This window comes from Hemiscyllium ocellatum, chromosome 33, assembly GCF_020745735.1.
Source record: "Hemiscyllium ocellatum isolate sHemOce1 chromosome 33, sHemOce1.pat.X.cur, whole genome shotgun sequence".
NCBI lineage: Eukaryota > Metazoa > Chordata > Chondrichthyes > Orectolobiformes > Hemiscylliidae > Hemiscyllium > Hemiscyllium ocellatum.
Window position 1 is genome coordinate 45,880,044 of NC_083433.1, and position 5,918 is coordinate 45,885,961.

General features: G+C 47.7%; 1 non-coding gene across 1 annotated transcript; it reads right to left on the minus strand.

The window, feature by feature from the left end:
* Positions 1–5,577: 5,577 nt before the first annotated feature.
* trnav-aac (transfer RNA valine (anticodon AAC)) lies at positions 5,578–5,650 on the minus strand. The gene has a single exon. It is a non-coding gene; the product is annotated as a tRNA-Val (tRNA).
* Positions 5,651–5,918: the final 268 nt, after the last annotated feature.

The following is a 5,918-nucleotide window of genomic DNA, read 5'->3' on the forward strand; positions in this document are numbered from 1 at the left end:
AGAGAGAGGAGAGAGAGGGGGAAGAGAGAGAGTGGGAGGAGCGGGGAGGATGGAGAGGGGAAGGACAGGGGGAGGTTAGGGGGAGGACGAAGACGGAGAGGAGAGAGAGGGGTAGAAGAGTGACGGGTGAGAAGAGAGAGGGGGATGAGAGAGAGTGGGACGAGAGAGAGGGGAGGGGAGGGAGTGGGAGAACAGAGAGGGGAAGGATGGAGAAGGGGAGGAGAGAGGGTGCGGAAGAGAGAAAGGGACAGGGAGAATGAGGCAGAGGGCAGCAGGCGCAAAGGAGGGTGTCAGAGATTGGGAGGAGGAGAGTGGGTGAGGTGTGGGGGCGAGGAGGAGGATAGCAGGGGGATGTTAGCAGGGAGAGAGGGAGTAGGCAGCAGGAGGCGTGGGAGCAGAAGGAGGTGGCGAGGAGACTTCGGGAGGACCAAGCGGTTGGAGGTGGGGGAGGAGGAGATTGGGTGAAAGACAGAAGTGCAGATGGGTAGGATGGTGAAAGTGGGGGAGGAAAGAGAGGAGAGAATCGTGAAGATGGGTGAGGGCAGGGTGGCAGAGGAGAGGGAAGTAGGAGACTGGGGGAAAGAGAGGGGTGGGAAGATGGATAGGAGAGTTACTCACCCAGAACTTTCTCCATCTGAACAGTTCACCTAACCCTTTGGGCACCTCCCCCATGACCAGTCCACCCTGACCTGCACACCATTGGGCCGGGTGAGGAACCCACGCAGACACTGTGGAGAACGTGCACACTACACACAGACAGTCGCCTTGGGCAGGATTTGAACAAGGTCCCTGGCACTGTGAGGCAGCAGTGGTAACCACTGAGCCACAGTGCGACCCTAATGAGAGAGAGAGAGAGAGACATGAAGTGAGAGTCGGGGGAGAGAGAGGAGAGAGGGGGAGAGAAGAGTGAGGGAAGAGAGATGGGAGAGAGAAGAGAGAGGGGAGGAGAGAGGGGGAGAAGAGGGGAGGAGGAGAAGAGAGATGAAGAGGAGGTGGAGAAGAGAGAGCAGAAGAATGAGATTGTGAGAGAGAAAACGAGAGATGAGAGAGAAGAGAAAGAGAGAGCGAGAGTGAGAGAGATAGAAAAGGCAAAAAGGGAACAAGTGGCCCCCAGCCCACACGCTGTCACAGACAGACAGAAATAGTAACAGGTCAATACTCCCCCGGTCAGCCCGCATGGCGTGAGGGTAATGGCTGACTGAACGAGGTTCAAATACTCCCAGAGTCTATCACCCAAACCCCATCTACTCCCCAATACAGTTCGTCCTGTCAGCTCCCAACTTGCTCTACCTGGAACACACCTCCCCCAGGTATGGGATACACCAACAATCACCTAAGACTTTGGTACAGATCGTCAGGGAGGATATGATGGCGAAATTATACGCAGTGATTGGAAATGACTGAGGATGCAGCACACAAACGCCAATTATTTCCAGTTTCTGATGAATCGATTGATCATGTCAGATTTTGGTTAAATGTTTCTTTGGCATTTCCTGTCTGTGAATCTTCTTAAAATATTCAAAGAAGTTAGATAAAGGCAGTGTCAGTCCAGGCGAGAAATCAGACAGACAAATAATTCCCATTGTTTGATACTTTTGTGCATATATCCTTCCTTGAAATCCTCAGAGAAATAAGCGCACAAGATCCATCACTATTAGAGCAGAGAAAAAAGAATAATCAAAATAAAGTAAGAAATTGTTTCTAAACATGAACATTATTTCTCTCTCACAAAAGGTGCCAGTCCTATTGGGTTCCTCCAGCACCCTCTCTATAATTTCATAAACTCACATTATCCCTCCTCCAGGTCGAGGGTGATCAGTATACTCACAACAGAGATCATCACACATTGTGAAGGATGGGAGGGTCCAGAGAGGGGATAGGCTCATTCATTTACCAGAAAGTTTCAGGAGTGATTTAGGATGCAGTGGAGCAACTGTGGTTGAAGCGAGATGCGACAGAGCTTTTTGCTTATAATTGGTATCGATAAGGAAGATGAAAACAAGATGTTCACATTAGCTGGAGGAAATGGACTAAGAAATACAAAAATTAAGTTTGTGGATAGATTAACAGGGAGGATTTGATGAATTGGTTCTATGGAAGGGATTCAATATCCACTGTATCTTAATGGATTGCATTTGGACTAACAGCCTGAAGTTCTGTATTTAATTTCCAGATTCTGTCAAGCCGTGTGCTTGAATTATCCCAGTACCAGAGCCATAGTGATGTAGCTCAGGCAGTCACAATGAAGGGTCTAGGTATCTTCCAGTTTGTGATGGTTCCTTTCCCTCTGGGTGTTTGCAGACCCCTCAAGCTCTCTGACGCTCTCGGTAATGAAAGCAGGAAAATCGGTGACAGCCTCTGAAAGCAGTGAGAGCTCCGGTTGTTCCACCGCCCTTCAGATCCCCACTAACCTTCCTGCTTTAGGGAAATCGGCACGCCTGGTTGGTGACAGGCTGTGTGGCTCAAACGGGCAGCATGAGGCTGCAAGGTAATGGTTGGTAGTTTGAGACCTTGGTTGTTCTAGATCAGACGATGGGAATACCACCCTAGCTCCATTTAAACCGGAAAATCCATGGCAAGGTTGAATTACAGCCCAAACCATTGATGATTCTGTGTTCCCTGACCCCACACGGAGTAAGATAGGGACAAACACTACTCTCTCCAGACCCTTGCTGTCAACAGAAAGTGGCCACTGCAGCTCCCTGCACAGCCCTGGGACACAGCTTACAGAAACTCCCTCCTCATGAATGGCGCTTCCCGTGTGAAAATCTTTACATTAACACGGTAACGGTTGCAATCCAACCCCTGTCCCCAAGATGAGAAGCTGCAGGATTTTGTGATGAGAACAGTGTTATGAAGTTGAAGACGTGCCCTCCACCTTTAAATGAGAGTGAATGCTGTTCGGAACTGAGCGCTGACAAATACCTGTGATGACCAGCTCGCAGTCACAGCGTGTACTAGAAAATTGGAAAGATGTAACGGTTGGCTGTGAAACAAGCCAGTTTTGTTTGCTAATTAAGAAACAATTCCAATTTTACCAATCAATTTAAATTATGCCTCTGAACACTACAGAAACAAACTTCAGCCGGGCGCGGTGCGGCTCTGTGGCATCCAGCACTGAAAGTTGAAGACATTCTCCGTTTCACCTTTCTGTTTCCAATAGCTCGTTGTTATCCAGGGTAAATGACATCTGGAAAAAGAAAATTGCATTCCAAGGAATGCAAATACGGGACTGTTTTTCGTGGAAGGGATCAGAACGCGGGAACTACACTCTCAAACAAAATGGCATATGATCAGAACCAGGTTGGAGAAAACCTTTACAATGTTTTGCACACTAATTAAATGGAATTGCATCACATTTCACAAAGAGAGCAGATTTGTTCGAGCAATTTCGAAGGCAGGTTTGCAAGAAAGCTCCGTTCTTGTCCGTGTAAAAAGCGGCAGTTGAAGAACAAAGCAGTTTCGGCCCAGTTTCGAACTGGGGACCTTTTGCGTGTTAGGCGAACGTGATGACCACTACTCTACAGAAACAGGCCTCAGCCGGCTGCTCTGACCCTCTGTGACATCCAGCACGGAAAGTTGAAGACATTCTACGTTTCACCTTTCTTTTTCCAAGAGCTCGTTTCTAACCAGGGTAATTGACATCTTGAGAAAGTTCAAATTCGATTCTTGCTTTGCTGAATGATTTCACACATTGCTCGAAACAGGACAACTTTCACGTTCACACAGAACACTAAACACAGCGGACTACAGGGAAAATGCACAAAGCTGAGCTTTGTGAAAATAGACGTGAAATTGGTGACACAATATAGCGGGGATCGAAGCAGCATTTTAACAATGTTGATCAGCAGAAATGGCATGACCGTGGTGGGATTTGAACCCACGCCCCTTTCGGGGCGGGAACGTGGACCCAGCGCCTTAGACCGCTCGGACACAGTACCAGACAGCAGTGCTAGCCGTTTTCTTGCATTTCGAATTGTGCTCCTGCATAACCACACATACAAAGTCACATGAAAAGTGTTCCATCGTCCCTCTCCGACTCGCACAGCTGCTGGGATGTGCCCGGCTACAATGTCAATTTGGCAGCAGATAATGAAAGCCCATCAATCGACAAAAATCAATGGTAAACTGAGTCTATCTTCTCAGACTCTTTTCAACTACAAATGTATCTTTGACGGCGTGAGAATATATGTTCGGTTATGATTTGGTCAAATCACCATGAGCTGCTTGACATTACTTCAATTTCGATTCTTGCTTTGCTAAATGATTTCACCCATTGCTCGAAACAGGACAACTTTCACGTTTACACGGAACACGAAACACACCGGTCTACAGGGAAAATGCACAAAGCTGAGCAGGCCGTGTTCCACATCATACCGTGCAGCATCGTTTCAGTCACTGTGTCTGTTTTGCAGGATAACAGTCCCAAAGAATGTTCTCCATCCTAAAACCGGAGGTGGCATTACAACCCGAGAACGATAGATCACATTGTGAGGATGCTCTGACCTCGGGGCCAGTTCGAGATGCCACTTTCCTTGCCTTTTACCTTAACGGTGCAATTTACTGCAGAGATGTTCACACCTGGACATGAGCCACATGGATAACAACTGAGTTGGAAACCTGTGTGGGAATCGACAAGAAGCGACTCAATAAATTTTGCTAAACTCCATGGTGCTTATTAGAAATGCAGTTTCTGTTCACCTCAATTTAAAAGGCAGTTTCTGAACATGGTAACAGAAGTTCCTACTCACCCCACCCCCACTGCGGAAGAGGTGCTAACTGCCCTTGAGTGCTTTTTGTTCTCAATGTGAAGAGCTCTCACGCATGAGTCACCATCACGGCTCTTGTTGCTGAGTGACTCTCAAAGAAGGAGTTTCACCAAAGCTGCAACTGCCTCACTTTCCCACTCGCCCTCCCGGTTACATTTTCCTGCTCGTCAGTGATTTAAAGAAAACCTAAAGGATGCGATGTTATTCTGTAGCCTCTCTGTCCATTCCTCCGTTTCAGTTCCAACATGGCTTAGATCTCGGGGCGCACCTTAATACTAGCGACGCTATGAAAGCACACGTCCAGAGGTTCCTCTGAGAGTGTAATTTCTTTCATTGCTGTTGCTGATTGAATGAGTCACTAACGTGCGAACTGATCCAAACCATGATTCAGCACCTCTGCTGCCAATTCTCGCACGTTGAATAACGACAGAGAGCTTCCAAATGAGGCCTTGCAGAGACGACTTTGGGGTACATTTGACAGACAGACTAGTTCCGGAATCCGTGGTGCACTGTGACACCAGCGCATCAGCTTCTTCCCTGTCTTTGAACCGGTCCGCCTGCGCAAGGAATGCAAATGCGGGACTGTTTTTCGTGGAAGGGATCAGAACGCGGGAACTACACTCTCAAACAAAATGGCATATGATCAGAACCAGGTTGGAGAAAACCTTTACAATGTTTTGCACACTAATTAAATGGAATTGCATTACATTTCACAAAGAGAGCAGATTTGTTCAAGCAATTTCGAAGGCAGGTTTGCAAGAAAGCTCCGTTCTTGTCCGTGTAAAAAGCGGCAGTTGAAGAACAAAGCAGTTTCGGCCCAGTTTCGCACTGGGGACCTTTCGCGTGTTAGGCGAACGTGATGACCACTACACCACAGAAACAAGCCTCAGCCGGCTGCCCTGCGGCTCTGTGGCATCCAGCACTGAAAGTTGAAGCCATTCTCCGTTTCACCTTTCTGTTTCCAATAGCTCGTTGTTATCCAGGGCAATTGACATCTTGAAAAAGTTCAAAAAAAAATAGACGTGAAATTGGTGACAAAATATAGACAAGGATGTCGTCAATGTTTGGACTGCGGAGTGAGGTGGAATAGGCTGGGACAACTTTCCCGGCAGCATTACGGCTGCGACATGATTTTATGGAAGGGTTGTA